Consider the following 19,727-nt stretch of genomic DNA (forward strand, 5'->3'; position numbering starts at 1 on the left):
AATAGAGCTTGAGCAGAGCAAATGTCCCCCCTCCTAGACACCTGTGGGGTGTTCACTTTAGCCCTCCAAAACCTGCAGACCAGTGAGCTGGGACAGTGAACACAGCCATTGTCACCCAGGCCTTGTGTGCTCCTGAGCACCCCAGCTAGAAGGCAGTAACCCAGGAAAGCAGGGATGGCCACATGGTCACTGGCAGGATTCACAGTGTGTTTTTACTGGCCAGTGGGTGCTGGGAAGCAAAGCCCCATGGCAGCAGGGTCTGAGTAAGCAGCAAGCCCATGCAGACTGAGACAGGGTCTACCCTCACACTAAGCACACTTCCAATAGGAAAGCTTACAGGAGTAGCACCCTAAAGCCAAGGAAAGGGCTCCATTTAGACTCCTGTTGACATAGCAACGGTATGACATTGCCAGCATGCTCACACCATGATGGCAGTACCATGGGATATCTGCCCAGGCAGTGGGGTGTTTGTTTTGAGAGAAGCACAATACTGGGTGAATGCCACAATTCAGAGAAACAAGCACTTTGGCCAACATAAACAAAGCAGTTATTGATATATTTACATAGCCAAGGCTCCCTACTTGAATTGTCAGCATCCATTGGACTCAGTTGCCTTTTCTTTGCTCTCCACCTAAAGTCACAGTGTTGAACATGACACGGGAGCAGCTCTGAGAAGTCTGGTTGATCATCACATAGCTTCATCCATGCTAACAAAGAAGACTCTGAGAAAACCCGTGGTGCCAGCATGCTCAAGCCTATTGCCTCCAGCAGCCCCACATCTGCTCTGTGAAGGGCTGTGAGAGTCACCAACCACTGCCCTTGCTCCAGCCACACTTGAATATCCCCAAGAGCTTTGGCTTCATCTGGAGTCGTAAGTATGGATAGGCTGAGGAGAGTCTTGGTGTCTTGAGGGAAAAAGAAGAAGAAGCCTGTAGCTATGGGTCTCCCAGAACTCATGCCCTTCTCCTGGGGTGAGGGGCAGGGAGCAGTTCTGAGCCTTAACCAAGGAGAAGAAGGCTTCCTCTCCTGTAGAACACCTCTCCTGTAGAACACCTTTCCCTGTTTTCAGCTGGCTAGGGAGGAAGGTAAGTTAGGAAGGGCAACAGGACCCCACTGACCAGCTCTCTGAGGACTCAGCAGGCTAGCCCTTAAGAGGCAAAGAATGGTTTTTTACTCCTACTGTTTTATAAAATAGTAAGAGGTGAAAGAATAAAATAAGCTAGTGCCTGTTTGATGGCCCCAGCAGGATTATACTGCTTCACAGTGTGCATGACAAAAACAAACAAACATGTCTACCAGAAACTCTCCTGTATTTGCCTGCATGCAAGCACAAATTGCATGACAAAGTATTTTTGCAGTCAGTGTTCTCATTAAAAGCAATTAAAATAAGCAGGAACATTTTGCCAAAGCTGAAGATCTCTATCCATTTGATTTGGGCAATTTGCCTTGCAGCAGCCAAGTATCAGCTGAAAATGAAGGCATTGATCAAATGGGGAACCTCCCTTTTCCTTTTAAGGCTCGGCCAGACTGCAGTAGGGTGGGAACATCAGTGTGGGGAAAAGTGGGAACAGGTGGCTGAAGAGAAAAGGGGAGGGAGAATGAGAGGAATGGAAGTGGTGTTACTGGCCAGTGGTCATATGTTTTGATGCCTAACAGAAATAAAATGTTCTGGCATTTCAGTTTTTCCATGGAGCCAGCAGCAGAGGATGTAGTTCTCTCTATGACAAACTTGCAGCCTAGTTCCCCAGAGAACTCTGCTCCTGAGTTCCTCCAGCTCATTTTGCCTGATAGGCTCAGCAATTCTGCAGCTGGTGTCGTGTTACACCCAGACTTCTGTCAGCAGAAGACCGAGACCAGCAGACTTTGCATCAAAGCACAAGCCAGCCATAGGTGTCAGTGTGCAAACCTGGGCTCGTCAGAAAACAAGGCTGCCATCCTGATGATGCCAAATGAGAGTCAATTCCCTCCTAGGCAAAACAGTGAATGGGGAGTGGGATACCACATACCTGAGAGGAGATGACAAGGGAAGCAACCAGCATGTGTGAGAGAGCAGGAAAGTACTCTCCCCAAAATACTGACATTAACTCCCAGCTGAAATATTTTTACACAAACAGAGCCAAAGAGAGAGTCTTTCACAAATTGTACAAGAAATTCAGGAGTAATCAATAAAAGAGGAATTAAAAGGTTGATGCTACCTCATGGCAGAGCAGGACCCTCGGCTCCCTTGTGTCGGCTCAGAGCAGAGGGCTGTGTGTCACACAGAAAATGAACAGGCCTTCAGCTCCACTGCTCAACAGGGGGAATCTTGGCCATCCCATTCTTCAGAGCTGGCAGCTGAGCCATAGAAAATGTGAAAATCTTTTCCTCAGGGACTTTCTAGGAACTCAGTTCAGGAGGATTCCTGTTGCTGAAAAGGACAGGCATCAAAGCACTACATATCCTGTGGGAGGAAAAGGGGAATTCTTTCACAGACATCATCTCTTCCTTATGTAATTAAAAAAGTCAATGGGAAACAAATCCAGACATGAATATTTATCTTCAGCTTCCTGGTAAGCGTTTTGCTGCACTAATTCCCCTGGCCTTCTTCCAATTTTTTTTTTTTTTTTAATAGAGAGAACCCAGATACAGTGGCTCCCCATTAGGACTTGGGCACCTGGGGACATGTTGTCTGAGAACCTGTTGACCCCCAAGCTGTCTGACTGAGCTGACACATGCATCTTCATCTAAAATTTTCCCTGAAGACTCAGCCCTCGATGTAGTATTTTCCATAAAGGGTAACACTGCAGTAATTCTGTTAACAAGCAGTGCTGTGAAACTGCCTGCTGATCCCTTCCCACCCTCATCTCAGGCAGATGTCTGAGGGGGTAAGATGGAAAGGGATCTGTCAGCCCAGCTGCATTAATTTGAGACATCAGCAGGACACAGGCCTCCTGTGGGCCCTCTGCACAAGGGTGACCTTCGTTGCATGAGGCCAGACTGTCAGGGCTTGGGAAGGGCCACAGACACACCCCGAGGCAGCATTAGAGATGGCAGCCTACTGTGCCTCTGCCTTCCCCAAAAAGCTCTCCAATGTAGCTCTTGTAACACACGCTGGAAGAGGTTTCCCAGAGAGGTGGTGGATGCCCTATCTCTGGAAACATTCAGATCAGATTGAACGGGGCTCTGAGCAACCTGATCCATGCTTGTTGTAGCGGGGTTGGACTAGATGGCCTTCAAATGTCCCTTCCAACCCAAACCATTCTATGATTCCCTGATTGTATTATTCTTTTCATGTTCTGGGAGAAGAAGGAAACTCAACCAAGATCTCCCTAAGCAAACCCCATGTCCCCGCTGCCAGTGCTCCCCTGCTCAAGGATGCTACAACTTACTCTGGGGTCTTATGTGTGAGGGAGCCCTAGCCCCATGAAACAGACCATACCCTCAGCTCACTCTTTTTGCTCTTCACAGAGCCAGGTGTGTTTGCAAAGTCTAGAACCACCTGGTTAGGAAGAGCATGAGTTAGGCTTTTTTGTAAAACCCTACTTGTCCTGCCCCCGGTCCAAACACTATGATGCATTATATGGAAAAGATGCTTTACTTTTACCCCACAGGTTTCCTGTTCACACAGAACAAACTGTAATATGCAATCTACACAAACACATCATTCCCTCTTGTTTTATCTGTGTTTGTTAGCCCCTCTCTACCCAATCTATGCCCTGAACATACTATTACTAGTTTCCTGCTGTGGTACTTTTCCCACTGTACCTGCTCCTTCACAAACATTAATGAGATTAAGGCTAACGTGATGAGATTAAGCTTCCAGCATCTGGATCATCCACCAGATCCGTGCTCAACCTGGGTTCCCACTGTGTCCTCTGGGGTCCCTATGGTGGGAAACTAACTACTAAATATCACATCTACATATATAGACAGCAGAGTTAGAAACACTTCAGTGAATGACTCTAATCACCTTGCTGGTTGTAGGTAGAGTTTCCTTTTTCAGCCTATTCTGGGGCTTTGGAAAACCACCACAAAAAAAGGAAAGATTATTTCAGGGCAGAGAAATGTCATTCTCTAAAACTTAATCTTAGAAACCAATGAATCATTTTAACAAAAACTGTTTTTCAATCAACTCCTTCATTAATTAATCATGCTGAAGCAAGATTTTTCCAGAATGGAAAATTTTAAGTCAAATAATGACTGGCAATATTATAAGCAACTGCAAGAAAAAAAACCCAAAAAACCCCAAAAGACCCAGAATCAGATGAACTGCTTCCTAACTTTATCTGTCACTGTCCCTAATAGACAGACAGCCTTTCTACAACAGCAACACCTCTCCTGTCAAATTTATCAATGTGGTCATGTGAGTACCAACTTAGTGGTACTTCTACCTTAATAAAGACTGAGAAAAATATTGAATATGGTCTTCTAATATTATGTGGTAAAATCATGTAATAAGAAATAAGAAGGTGAAACAGCACAGAACGTTGTATCTCACAAAGAGTGTATTTCCTTGTCAGTCAGGAAGCCCAGGTAATTTACAGGGCAAATGAGATCAGGAAGTCCATCAAGATGTTCCTAGCACAGATTAGTCACAGGACTATTTATCCAAGGGTCAGTCACATGTGTGGAAAGTTAAAAAAAAAAAAAAAAAAAAAAGGAGCAGTTAACAATCCATTGGTCTGTAAGCATAATTGATGTGCTCTGTAATGCTCCGCAGATCTTGTGGTTCATGCATGCATGCCTGTTCTCTCTGCACACCCTTCACGACATGAAGCTGATTTTTGTGCAAATCTGAACAGCAAAGTACAATTCTGAATTATAAAACAGAGAGTTGGGACCTCGCTGCAGAACTGCCAACATCTTCTCCTTTACAGGCAGATGGCAAAACTGTTATAATGAGATGCTTGAGGAAGAATTCACCAGTAACACTTGGAAGAGTGTGAAGATCTATCCCTCTTAATTGAGGAAAGAAACATCAAACCAGTAGTCCCAGGCTGTAATATCCCTGTATAGAGTTGTCCCCAGAGATGGGGTAGAAGTTTTGCATTGGAAAACGATCAGTTCCGGGATGCACCATTGCAGAGTCATGTCTAGCAATCCAACTGTTCAGTCAAAAGAAGCAGGGAAAGATAGTGCCACACCCACCAGGACACTGGCAGGAGATGTGCTGGGCTCCTGTGTGGATACGTGCCGATCACCCTTGCTAAACGTGATAAAAGAGGAGCACACATTTGGTGTTGGTAACTGCCAGTGGATTCCCTGCCTCTCCCAAGTGCTGGTGACTGTGTTAAGTGGTTTCTGCCAGAGAGAACATTTGTGTCCTGCTCATATGGAATCAGTTTTTACTCATTTCCCTAGCCATTTTTACATCTTAAAGGCGTGCCATCTAAATTACACTTGCACCTTTGCAGCAAAACCCCTGGGTCATCACCATGAGGAGGACTCAGAGAAGTGTGCCATGGCAAAAAAGAGGCCACATGGGGAGGATGAATCAGTCACAGAAGACAAGTCTAACAGCGGTAACTGACTCTCAAACCTGACAACGTGGGCCTATATTAGGAATTCTTTCAGTTCAGCCAGGTATTGCCAAAGCCCATGGCAGGGTTCCCATCCTTTCCACTAACGCAGCAGTCATGCTCCTCTACCCCCAGCAGCCCATAGCAGGGTTGCATGGTACAGGAGGGAGGTTCAGGACATAATGTGCAGTGACCAGCAGGTTCCAACAACTTTCTCACCATGCTGCATTGCATTTTTTGCTTTCCGTAAGACGCCTTCTGCTGCAAACTTGCAGGAGAACAGGCATAGAAAGAGGGAGTGTGAGTGGCGCCTTCCCCAGATAGATTTCACACTTCTAAGGCAGAGAGAAGGAAATCAGCGTCACTTTGATCAAGTGCCATGCGGTGTGTACAGTAAATGACGATACACCACTCCCTCTGCGCTTGACACCTTGCCAGTTTGGCATACTTACTCTTGATCTCTGAGTGTCACCCCTTTTCAGTAAAGGAAAATATTTTCAAAAGTGAGCAAATTACCTGGGAGCCCAATCCCCATTACTGCTCAGTGAGGCATTACATCCATTTGATGGTAAGTGCTTCACACAGGTGTTTAACAGGTCAGTCACCCAGATGTGGAGTGAGAGTAATACCACCATGGGGAGCTTGAATCTGAATCAGACACTCTCTGGAGGTGCCCATCAGCCTTCAAAGGGAGCTGAGGCTCACTGTAACACATATTTGGCATTTCAGGACAACTGCCAGACCCTGTTCCTAGGTTCCAGTCCACAGCCCAGTCATATCTTGCCTTTAGTTCAGCTCTCAACTGAGAAATACTCTTGAAATAATTTTATTATACATCAGCGCCTGATTAGCTCATTCCCACTGAGGAGGACTTTACTCCAGTAATGAGCCCGTGACTTGGATGGGCTGCTCAAGGACTGCAGCTGCTTCCTAGGAAGAGATGCTTACAGGGTCTCTTTCTCAGCCCCTCACGGCTTTCCTTCTCAGGTGTGTGGCTGCTCATGAAGGGGCTGCCTCTGCCCACCACTGCTCAGAGCCCACCTGACACCTGAGGTCAATGTTATCTTCAGGCTGAGGGGCTTTCTGTTCCCATACCTTGGAAGGGATAGAGCAATAGGGTCTGCAGAGGTGAAGGTGCTCTCCTTGCTCTCATAGAGGATCAATGAGCCTAGGAACAAGAGGTCTAAAGCCTCTCTATAGACAAAAGTATGCTCTGCAACATCAAACGTCAAGGTTCCATGCTGTAGCAGATCATGTTCCTCAAGCACAGCAGGGTCACAACAGTTACCCCTACACCAGCTCTGCTCCCAGAGCCTAATTCCACCACATTCCCACTTAGGCTGCTGAATGCAGATGGTGCAGCAGGTATTTCTCACTCTCACCATCGAGGAATTCCCTTGCATGGGATGAGTTCAGCACCAGCACAACCTAGACTGTGTACCTGTACCTTGCACTGTGAAGCAGAGATCGTGGTCTCACAGGCTTTAGGGACATTACCCACTGCCACATCAGACCCTGCGCCTACTATTTCCCATGTTATCTGTGTCATCTGTCAGGGAGCAGAAGCCATGTGAGGACATCCTTAAGTGTGAACACCAGGTTCCCCTTGGACAAGAGATGAAATACTCACTCTGACATATTAAAATAAACCAACCCCTCCTTCTTTGGAGCCAGATTGTGAATAGGTAGGGTGTGTGTAGTCAGATGAATGTCATTGCCAGATAAGAACATCCCTCACAATCACGCAGTGTCGAGAGCTCAGCGAATGCCAGTTCCTGATGACCGTCACATCAGTACAGTGCAAATCAACAACTGCTCTCTTTGCTGCTGCCACATTGTAATTTTGCAGAACCTCAACAATCATCCATGAGCAGTCTCTGAGACTGTCCACAAGGAATGACTCTTTGCTTTCTCTTTGTCCATGGCCATACCTTTATCGCTGGTGACTGCAGGGAAGGAGTGGAACTAAAGCCACCCTGTAAGACAAATCTGCCTTACAAAATGCTACTGGAGCATTACAAAGAGAAAGCCTGTGGCTGAAACCTTTATAAAGCTTTAGTATAACTAAGCAGAGGAAAGAGTGATACTATGGGCATTTCTTCCCTGCGATGAGGTGGGCACAGTGGGAACCTTCTGAGCTCTTCAGTTTTCCCAGCATTTTCCCTTTTGTATGCTGTGCAACCCAACCTCAGGCAGACTCAGATGAATACAGAAATGACAACAAAGAGCAAAAGCTGTCATAGTAAACTGAATTACGTCTAACACAGAGTCCTATTTCCCATCCTGCTTTGCATGCTCATTTATAGGTAGGGGACAATATCTTTCCTTTCATACGAGTATAAATAAACGTACAGTGCCAGACACAGCCACTGTGACTGAGCTACAGGGGAGGACATTCAGCCCTTTCAAACCATGGAAGCAGACAGAGGAAAAGGGACAGTTTGACAACATATGGAAGGCTGTGAGCTGCTCTCTCAAACTGGGAAAGACTCAGCTTTTCCAGTGTAGATTTAGATCCAAGAGAAGTATTTATTTTAAAAGATAACAAAAGACTGACAGATGTACTGTCGATAATAAGATGGTAACAAGCAAGGCCATGCAAGAGGAACATCTCACCCATTACCCACGTAGCTTCAGGGAGTGTCTCGTCCCCATCCAACATCTGCCCAGGTGTTTAAGCAATGACTTCAGCAGAGATCAGCACTGTGTAAACATTTCCTACTTGACATGGGGCACCACAACCAGACCTAGGGGTGGGACAGAAAGTGTAGACTTTGGTTGGCCCACTGTGGTAGTGGAGTTGGAGAGCAGCAGCCTGCAGCCAGCTTTTGCCCAGCCAATTTGGGTATGCAGAGCAGTTTGCACGCTGACAAGGACCCCCAGCAGAGACTGCCTTCCCCTGCAGGCACCTGGCCTCCATCGAGCGCTTGCTGCCTCTAAGCTGTGGCTCTGCTTCTGCTGTCCTGCAAGCCACAAAGACGAGAAGCACCCTTGGACAGTCTGCTATGGCCACTTGTGCTGGAGTCTGACAGGTGCCCTTAGCATCTAAAATGAAGCAGGAACCCCACTTGGTATCCCATAAAAGACTTTCTTAAGAAGTTTCTTTAGAAAAGGAATCTAATGCTGCTAAGACTCTGCTTTTTCTTCTTCTACAGCTGAAGACAAAAAACACTGGCAAAACAAGGAGCAAGGGAAGAAAGGCAGGAAAACAGGAGAGATGTGTCCTGGTCCAGGCAGGAGCTGGAGAAGTGTCTTAAGGGGAAGTCAGCAGACTGGTACTGGGAATATAGGAATATAATGGAATATAATTCCTGTTGCAGAGGCCCTGTACGACACTGAGACACACATTTCCTCTGTGACACACAGGGAACAATTTCAGCTGCCTGTGCTCCATTTCCCTTTCTGGAAAGGGGATTGTCTGGTGTTCATTGTTTTACTCATGGCTCATAAGGACCAGTCCCACTGCCATTCAGGTCCTTGCCCAGATGCTCTCAACATAAGGACCAGTTGATCCAGCCCTCAGGAGAGGGATATCCCAGCACACTGTGGCAGCTAGTAGGCTGTTTTGAACCAGCCTTCACTCCATGAAAAGAGAGCCTGTGTCATGCTCAGTATTCCTGGGGCTGGTCCGGGGAAAGAGATGGGTACAGCAGGGATGGATGGGCTGGTGCCTGCAGCTCCTCTGGTGACAACTGACAGAGATCCTGTTGCAGTTGTTACCTTGGCAGAGGTGTTATCTGACAGGGTGGGTCTCTCTCACCCCGCTTGTCTCTTCTGGTGGTGGATGTGAGCAGCCTGACAACCCCATGCTTCTCTCCCCTGTTAGGCTCAAAGTGTTGGGTTGTGACTCCCAGTGTGCCAGATAAAAGCTATCCAGAAAATTTGTTCCATATAACTGGAAAACTGTTCACTATAAAGCTTCTGTTTCTCAGAGACTCCTCAACACCTCTCTTATTGAAACCCCCCAACGACAGGGTCCCCAAGATACACTAATTTTCTGCTGCAGCTCTGGTGAAACCCCCACCCAGCTACCAAACTGCCCATCGCAAATCAGGAAGATTCAGCTGGTCCTGGGCAACCCCCTTGCCAGCACTCAGGCACCTCTTTCCTCATTGCTGCAAAGCAAAGACAAATGCAGTTGAAAAAACATGGGTAGGCATGAGGGAGGGAGTGAGGGCTTCTGCTGGGCAGGGGGTGAAGGGAGGACTCAGGCAGGAATAGTCAGAGCAGATACTCTGCTAGTGCAAATCAAGGTGGCCTCGTTGACTTTGCCTTGCCCTGGCTGGGTTACGCCTCCTGTGCCATGTTTCCTGAAATAGGGATCTGCATGTCTGGCTCAATGAGAGCAGGCTGTCCTAGCACTGTTTAGAAGATATGTAAGTGGAAAGCATTTTTACACAAGCTAATTTGACATATAATATTTCGGGAAGTTACAATTTATTTTTAAGGTTTGTTAAAAAAATAAAAGGCCTGGCAGAAAAAGAAAATAAAGGGGAAAAAAAAAGAAGACCGAGCAAATAATAACATGTGTGGGTGGGTTGGTATGTAATACCCCAACCACAGGGCTATAGCAACATTTGGTCCCATTGACCTTTTTGCTTAAATTAAGGTAATTACTCAGCTACTGACAATAGGCTGCTGTGTTACATCTGTGGATTTGCACATAGAGAGGGACATGACAAATAATATGACACATGCCAGTGACTTCAGACTTGATCCAAAGTCTAAGGACATATTGTTCTTACGAGCAAAATTATTAAACCTTGATTAAACTCCAAGATCCATAAAGATGGAAATGTGGAAAGGTGAAAAGAGATAGATAGATAGATAGATAGATAGATAGATAGATAGATAGATAGATAAACTCTATGTACCTTAAAATAGATCTAGTCAAGTAATTTCTGCTGTAATCTCTGTCTGAGAGTAATGGACTTTAAACTCAGCAGTTTTTATATCCCACTGTCTGTTTTGTCTTAAAGTTTCTATTAGGAAAATCAAACCTGTATATTTTAAACTAGATAATTCAGTGTGACTGACTATATATTCTGTTGTTAACCTGGCCCAAAATACTCTCAATGCATTTGCATACTGTGATGCAACGTCACCTAAGTGTTTGCATTTCTTTCCCATAATATAACAATTTGCTGGTTCACATGAGGAAATGAGGCTACCACTCAACCTGGGTTGTGTGCCCCCATACAAATATTCTTTGTAATACCGAAGGAACAAAAAAGAAAGCAATTTCCGCTAAAATGAATGAAATGACTCAGTACATTGCCACCTTGAAAAGTCAGAAAGCCTTAGAAATGTCAATAGAGGCAATTTACAGATGTAAATGCTTTATACTTTTTCATTCAAATACCCCTCTGTTTTTCAAAGGTACAGTCCCATAAAACAAATGCTGAGTCATCTATTTCAATAATACAAATTCTCATTTTTATTCTGCTTTCTTTCTGCATAACAGCAAACACACACACACAGAAAAAGGTAATCTTTTACTAGCTCAAGTTATTAAGTTATAGAGCGGATTTGCTATTATGTAAAATAAATGATGTCTCTGACATAGAGGACTCATAATTTACATGCTTACACTGTGTTGACAACCATTAAATGAATCTTAGAAATTTTGCTGCTTGAGGTTGAGTATTGCATCTGTGCACTGTTACTGCTTGCATGGCTCATTGAATGCTGTTAAAATAAATTTTCTTTGTACAATGAACGAAGCAACTGGGATGAGGCAGAAAAGACCTCAGGTCATAAGGTTTGCAGAATGAAAGAACGATATTAAACTTTGGATTTTAGTACTCTTGAGAGCAAGCCCTGGGAGTTCACTTGCCAAGGACCAAGGGTGACCCCTGAAGCCAGGCTGCCTGTGAATGCTTCTGGTGCTGAGCCATCCGGTCCCAAGGCTCCGTTCATGTTTGCAGTTTCCCACAGTAATTTGCACACCCACAATTTGACATCTCTCTTGGGAAAATAAGGCTAGTATTTTTGCAAAGATTTGAGAGTTCATGACTCTTCTCCTTAAGGGTTAAGAGCACCTTCAAATTCAAACCAGGTATTTGGAAATATTCACAAACTCTGGTGCTGTTTAGACTGAAGGATGGAGGTTTACCTAAACCCCTAACTTTGATCCCAGTGAGGAACAGGCCTGGTGTCACTTGTTCTCCATGGAATGACACATAACACCAGGGAGAAGTAGAAACTGGAAGGACACCTACAAATTTGAAGGTGAGAAAATGCAGAAAACATTGATGCCCCAAGCAGACAAGCAGAACACTGGATGTAGCTTAGGCAGGAAGGTGTTTATCCCAGATGAGGCATTTATGTCTTGCTCACGGTGTTTTTGTAACAGTCTTATCATCCAGATCCTCAGGTGATGGATATTTTGGGCCAAACCCTCAGCTGGTGTGAAGCAGTGCATTTCCATGTCACAAGCCTTAATTTAGCAACAGAAGGGTCACAGAAACCAGAAAATGAGTCCTTCCCTACGGATTGATTTATTGGACTTTAGCTACCCTTCAGCGACATTTCCCCTAACCTATTTCTGGAAATCCACTGCCTATTTAGTCCATCAAAATACATGGTCTAAACTGGTAAATCCATGCACTATCATTGCTGTAGCCCCAGCTGATTGCCTGCTCTTTGAGAACTCATCCCAGAAATACCTGTGGGACTCTCATTTCCATGATGGTTCTGAAGGTCTCACCTAAAAGTGCAGAAGGCAATGAGACACTGTTGCCACAAAAGTGCCTCCAGCTTTCCCTCTCAATGCCACCAGACTGAGTACAGCAAGCAGAAGAATCCAACAAAACAAAGCCAAACAGCTTCCAGCTGTTATTTTAAGCCAGGAGAGGGCTTGGAGGGAGGGAGCAGTGGGAATGAACCACTCGGCAAACGCTGGGAAAGCATTTAGTTTTGGCTGATGGCCTCTTGTGGCTGTGGTTTCCACAATGTCTCTGTGTTCTATCTGTGTCAGGATGGAACCAGCCTCCTGAAATAGACTGAACAAGCTAGACTGGAGCTATTTTAATACCTAGAGCTTGTTCCCTTTAGATTTTTTTGAGTGAGGGGATGGAGTGGAAGAGGAGAGACAACAAGTAAGGGTGATGTTATTTTAACACATGCAAAGGAGCTGTCAGAGCCTAGCAGTTTAGCTGTCTCAGCACATGCCCCCATCCGCCCCATCGTTACTACGTGCACAGATGCACAGCCCGAGGCAGCACCTGCATAGCCCAGAATTAGCTGGGATTGTAGATGCTCACGCACTCATCTCCTTGGAAAAGCGTCACGCTTTCCTTCGTGTCACACTGAGAGGGAAAAATGAGCTCATGTCTCCAGGCGTGTGACGTGCGAGCTGCTCATGGTGGGCCTTTCTTACCCAAAATAGACACAGATCACTCCCCCATCACGCTGCTGTAACAGCTTGGTCACCATGGTCCTGCTCTGGAGAGCAGCTCCTTCCCAGCATCAGATGTTGGAAAGCTGGGAAGGGATAGTAGGATAGTGTGCAAAGCAAAGTCTGAAGAGCACCACGTGGCTTTTTACACTTGCAGCCAGTTCTGATACTATCTTTTGCTGTGTGCTAAGGGGATAGGCTTTCAGAAACTTCATCAACAGAAGCAATACAATCCAGTATTTTCCCCACGCCTGCCTGGATACTTGTTTCATAATAGCCCAGACAACAATTTCCTCTTAGCTTTTCCCTGATTTTGCAGCAACAAATTGTATGTCTTGAAAATGCCCTCTCAGGTTGCCAGTGTTCCCCTTTTAAAGATCAGTGCAGTGCAGGAGAAGATTTTAATATCTGTGTCTAGAATATTTTCCTACATTTCTTTAAATCAGGTCAACATTAAATTTGTCTTGGATTACATTGTATTGGTCTTGCTCATGATGTACTGTTCTGAGGGCTCAGCCCCTGCATGGCAATCATGAGCTGTGTTATCCTGATTTATACTGGGCCACTGTGACCTGGTAGGATGCTACAGAACAGCATATCAGTTGTATCCCTGACACATGACAGCTCCACTTTCTTTAGCAGATGAGAGAAAAGCCATACAGCACCTCATATCACCTCCAGGTTGATCAGAAAACAACTTGCTCCAAGGAGGACATTCCTCAGAAGCTGATGAAGCCCCTTTGGCAGCCTCTTCCTATTGCTAAAGTCCTAGCAAAAATCTTTTGCTCCCCAGTATCTGGATTGCTCAATGTCTTTGCACACCCTCTGTGTTGAAGTAAGGTCTGAATCCCTTGTGACACCCCCACATTACAGCAAAATAGCCTAAAAACCCATGTGAGGCCTTCTGTTGCTTCCTTCAAGGTTAACTCTTAATTTTTTTGCCCTTGCAACCAGACCTCCTCAACACAGTCAGCCAATGAGGTCATCCTCTCTATCAGATAGAAGGAGCTAAAAACATGACACAGGAGATGTCAGCTTCATTGGCTGCTCATCTCAGTACCTGCAGCCAAAACAGAAAGCTTACTCAGGCTGCCAAATAAAAATACCTCTTGTGGGCACATTCCTTGCAGAGTACACAAGAAAGCAAGCTGAGAAGACAGCAAGGGAGGACAGCAAGAAGTGTCAGACAGAAACAAGAATGGACAGACAGTGAGGAGGGAGAGAGAAAGAGAAGAGTGGCAGGGAGGTGGGAAAAAACCACAGGTGAAGACCTATAAAGATAGACAAGGAGCCAAGTGAGATGGAGCACATTGATTTCATTAGCAGTAAATGTCATGACAGACAACACAACTGTATGATACAGTGCTTTCTCAGGCACGCACAGTGAAACCCTAGCCCTGTTGAAGACTATGGCCAAAATCCCATTGACTTCAGTAATGCCAGGACAAATGGAGCTGCCCCACTCCTTCCAGCAACCAGCTCTGGCCACAGTCAAAATCCCTCCTGCAATCTGACCCCAGTTCTCCAGTTTCACCTATCACACTGCCAGAACCAGACTCAAAGGGGCAGGCAGAGGATAGCAACGCACAAATGGCCAATTTGTGTTTTTCCTATTTTCCATATTTGGCAACAAGCAAAGCAGGCAGTTAGGGGCAAAATTTAGCCCCTGCAGCCTAATGCCCTTCAGAGTGACCTTCAGTCCCAGCAGAATTTCCATCTCAATGTCACTGCCTAGGAAAAAGGAGCAACTCCTAACTACTACAAAGGGTAGCTATAAGGTTCCAGTTTGCTCAGAGCTTCATGCAAAATCACTGAAAATGTTTCCACCACCTTTGGAAAGCAAAGTGTGCAGTGATGTTAGACTGTGTAGAGTTGCAAACATATTGCAGCCAGCAGAGTAAGCTCTTGCAACAGGGTGGACTGAAAGATCTTGCCCTGTCTTCTTTGTCACCATAGTTTGGTGATGCAAACCTGTGTAATGTGGCAGTGCATAAAACTTTAAACGCATTACGCATTTTTTTCAGGCTCCTGGCAGTGTGGATCCCCTACCACAGGACAAGCTGTCCCCATCTGAGATATTGGCCTCTCTTCCCTGGACTCCCACATTACACCCAACCAAGTCAGAGGTCAGAGTCATTAAATTCAAAGTGTCCCAGTGCAAAGGCTGGGATAACAGAAGGACCAGCTATCACTTGAGATTAACATCATGGCTGACAGCTTGACTTCTTCAGCATTTGGGAAATCTCAACTGGAAGATGAACCTTCCTCTAGTTGGTTGGAACAGATGTGGATTCATGCATGGAGTGTGGGCTTCTACAAGAAGTCACCACATTCTTTCTACTCCAAGTTTGAGGAAATTTCTACAAAAGAACTGTTTCATCCTTCAAAGACACAAATGAAAAGTGAAAGGAAAAATAACACTCCCCAACTTCAGCATAGCAAGACAATCCACCTCTCCTTTGACAACCATACATGTTCTCATGCTGCTCAGGAGTTCAGAAACAGGATGAAGAAGGGATTGTAAAGATCCCTCTGCAAAACTAGCTCAAAGTTTCTCAACCTGGAAGGGGAAATAGGAATTTGTTTCCCAGAAACAAACTGGACAAACAAATGGATGAGAGGAGTTCATCTTGCTGCTCTTTCTGCATCTGTAATGCTGGGCCATACACGCTTCCCAACTCTTCTCAACAGCTGCCCACCCCAGCCTCCCAAATCTACCCTGAGCAACAGTGAACATCGGCCAGAGTTTGTGCTGTGGCACTGACAAATTATGCAGGGGCTTAGGATACTTTTGGTGCCTCTGCAAACCAGAGGCCCCAAGTGTTTGTCTGTTTTGTCAATGTTTAGTGTGGGTCATGTTAGGGGAAGGGAAGGGTTAGGGGTATATAACAGTGCAAGATGAAGCACTGCTTTATTCCCACGTGGCTCAGGCACTTGTGTTGCAGTGGATGCACATGCGCTCGCAACCCAGTGATCTGTTGACTCAAATGCTGTCATGGACATAAGCAGCATAAACTTTGCCTGAGCACGAGCAGCTGTCACCTTGTGAGACGCATGTGCTCAGAACCAGGTGCATGTCACTTCTGTAACGCTGGAGGATATGTCTTTGACTTGGCCATAAAAGGAAGGAGGGGGGACGGACTTAGGGAAGATATGAACACTGCAGCAGGTACTGGAAATTGTTCTTGGCTCCTAGCAGCATTGTTTGATCTGTTCAGTGGGTCATGTGCCAGCCAGCCGACTTGCTACGTGTATTTAGACAGCTCCTGCATGTCTGAATTCTCCTGGCCAGCTGGTGCTTTAACTCCTTCAGCTGCCCTTACTGCCAGGAGTCAGGCAGTATTGGAAACAGCAAAATAAAACCCAGCAGGGTTGAAAAGTAGCATAGGGTTTGAGTTAAGTGAAGATGGGGTTGGTAGTGACAAAGGAAATGAGAATTTGCTGGGACCTTTGCATTAATGATTGCTATAGGTAAAAGAGCATGAGCATCATCCTCCTGCGATGTGTTTCCTAACACACTTAATAGAAAATTAACCATGAGAGCCTCTGCTCTCTCAAGCTTTCAAATCCTGCCATGGAAACCTGTTGCAGAGAATGAAGACACAAGAGCAGCAGCAGCACAACCTGGCATCAAGAATAACTGTCAGAGACAGGTGCATACACTTGTCCTGCCATGCCTCTTCAGTTGCATGCCCCCTCACAAAAACAAATACTAAGACTAGAAAGCCTGCAAAAGTGTCACTGTTCACTGAAGCTCATGACAAACCTGTGATCCTGACCCCTTCCCCTCCTTACCCCACCATCACCTGACAGCTTTTAAAGAACAGTCTCTGCATTAGTGCTGCAGATCCCCTTTAAAACAGGCTTCAATGTGAACCCAGGCAGAGCACTGCCTGAGGAAAGTTTTCTAGACTTCCTACCTCTCTGTGAGTCCTTTCTTTAAAAATATTCATTAACAGATTTGAGGTTTTGATGTGACTTGTTGCCCCTCTTGCATACTGAAGCCCTTATACCAGTAGCTCCTCTCTCTGTTTGCCTCTTCTGCTGTGCTGATCCAAATTCTCAGGTTACTGGTAGCGATCCAGAGTCATTCCCTGTGGTTTATTCCAGCCTGTCGGCAGCACTGCTGAAAGCTGCGTGCACCATCCTATTTCCCACCCCTTCACCCAGGGTGACAGGCTGGGTGTGAGGTGTTCTGTGACATCTCACACTTCAAGCATTGTATTGGTGTTTGTCATGTTGCAGCATGAGGAGACCCAGCTGGCATCCTGAGAATTTCTAACAGCATCCATGAAGACTTCTTTATTCTGCTCTTGGATCCTGCACTGGTGATCTGTTGTCCTTTTGTGCAGTTCAATAAAAGCAAGGGCAGAATCACAGTCATGTCAAATGAGCTGGGGAAGTCCCACAGAGAATAGGAATGAAGGAGGGATAGGGACACCCTTCCACTCAGCAAACAGGCTTGGGGCCATCGTGATCATGCAGTGTCTGGAGACCATCCATAACATAAGGAAACCATTACAAGCTACTTTGATGGTGAAAGGGCAACACATTCCCACTGGCGTTTTCACAAGCTAAATGGTTCTTGCATTGCTGACAAGAAGGCTGTTTCCATCCATCATGCCACTGAAGTCAGGACAATCACACTGATGCAGAAATTGCAACAGTTGAGAGCAGAATAAGCTGCAATTTTCTAGCAATAGTGAGAAACAGTGAGCTGCCTTTCATTAGCTCACCCATGAGTCCTAGGGAGGCAGACTCACTTCCTCACTCCTCTTCCATGGACCAACCAAGAAGTTATTCAGGCTGTCAGAAGGGGGACCAGGCTAATTATGGAGGAGGTCATGGGCTGGTTCCTGTGATGGCTAGTCTTTCCTCAAGAAGGGATGTGTTAGTATGTGCAACTGGCCTGGAAAGAGAAGTGGGGAAGAGGAAAGAAATGGCATGTAGCCCCCCACTTCCATTTGCATTTGCCTGCTTGGGATAGAATATGCTGCTAGTGCTACCCTTGACAAAAGTCTCAAGCAGGGGTGCCATAACATATCCTTGCCTTGTTTCTCTGCATTTATGTCTGCCCCAGAAGGCTGGAAACTTGCCAGAGGGCCTTGCAGAATCTGGGTCTTGTTTGCTCTTAGTTGACTTCGTTTTACAACAGCAGCTGCAAATGCCAAGTAGCAGCTCAGCCCCTAGTTAACAGGATCGGTGAGCGCTGTTTGCTCCATTGGGGTGCAAGATTAGTGTCCAACCCACTGGCTGGGGGTTCTTGTGCACAGGGGTGAGGGAACAGGCATCACTGCCACCTTCATCATGGCAGAGACAAGCAGCAATAGATTCTTTGGGCACCTGTCATCTCCAGACCAGCTCCCTCTGTCATCAGGTCTGCTATAAAAGGCAATGCTATGTCCTCCCCAAACCACTTGTCTCCAAAAGTAGATCCTGGCTGCTAGGTACACATCTATGAGCAGAAGTCCTGTCAACTTTGAGAAGCAGCCTTTTCCATTGTATCTTTCTGAAATTATAGATGTCTGCATGGAATCTTCTGCCTGCAGAGAATAGTACTGAACTTCTCTAGGTCTGAAAGCATCACAAGACAATGAGGGGATCAGGCATGGGTTTATGAAAGTCAGCTGATGCTTGACCATCCTGACTTTCTGTGACAGGGTGATCCTCTTAGTGGATGAGGGAAAGGCAGTGGATGTATCTACCTGGATGTAAGACATTTGTACCAATTCCCACAGCATTTTTCAGGAAAAACTGGCTGTGCATGGCCTGGATTGGTGCACTCTTCACTGGGCAAAAAACTGTCTGGATGGCCAAGCCCAGAGAGTGGTGGTGAACAGAGTCACACCAGCTGGTGGCTGGTCACAAGTGCTGTTCCCCAGGGCTCAGTGTTGAGGACAGCTCTGTTTAATCTTTATCAGCTATCTGGATGAGAGGACTGGGGCACCCTCAGTCAGTTTGCAGACACACCAGTTTGGGTTGGGGTATCAATCTGCTGGACCATAGGAAAGCCCTGCAGAGGGATCTGGACAGCCTGGATCAATGGGCTGAGACCAACTGTAGGAGGGTCAACAAAGTGAATTCCGGGTCCTGCCCTCGGGTCACAGCAACTCCTTGCAGCACTGCAGGATGGGGCAGAGTGGCTGGGAAGCTGCCCAGCAGAAAAGGACCTGGGAGTGCTGGTTTACAGCAGCTGAACATGAGACAGGCTGTGCCCACGGGGCCAAGGAGGCCGATGGCATCCCGGCCTGTACCAGCAGTGGTGTGGCCAGCAGGACCAGGACAGGGATTTTCCGCATTGTGCTGCACAAGTCTTATGAGGAGCAGCTGAGGGAGCTGGAGGTGTTTAATCTGGAGAAAAGGAGACTCAGAGGGGACTTTATCGCTGTGCACAACTATCTGAAAGCAGGTTGTAGCCACATGGATGCTGGTCTCTTCTCCCAGGTAACAGCTTACAGAATGAGATGAAACAGCCTCCATTTGTGCCTGGAGAGGTATAAATTCAATATTTAGAATGGAAATTTCTTCACCAAAAGGGTGAAGAAATGCTTCACCAGTTCTCAAGCATTGCCCAGGGAAGAGGTTGAATCACCATTCCTGAGAATTCGGAGTATCTGAGAACAGCGCACATCAATGGAAAGAAACTTTTACATCCAGTCCTCTGTTGTGGCAACCAACCATGACCACAAATGTACTCAAAAGCACCTTTGTAAATCAGGCTGTCAGGTGCAGTCTATCTAAGAACCTTCCTGGAGAGGGAACTGCACAAGCTGCTTCACAATCAGCATAGCAGCAAAGCGAATCAGACAGCTGTCTTCAGTAACCAAGAT

This window comes from Melospiza georgiana, chromosome 3, assembly GCF_028018845.1.
Source record: "Melospiza georgiana isolate bMelGeo1 chromosome 3, bMelGeo1.pri, whole genome shotgun sequence".
Taxonomy (NCBI): Eukaryota; Metazoa; Chordata; class Aves; order Passeriformes; family Passerellidae; genus Melospiza; species Melospiza georgiana.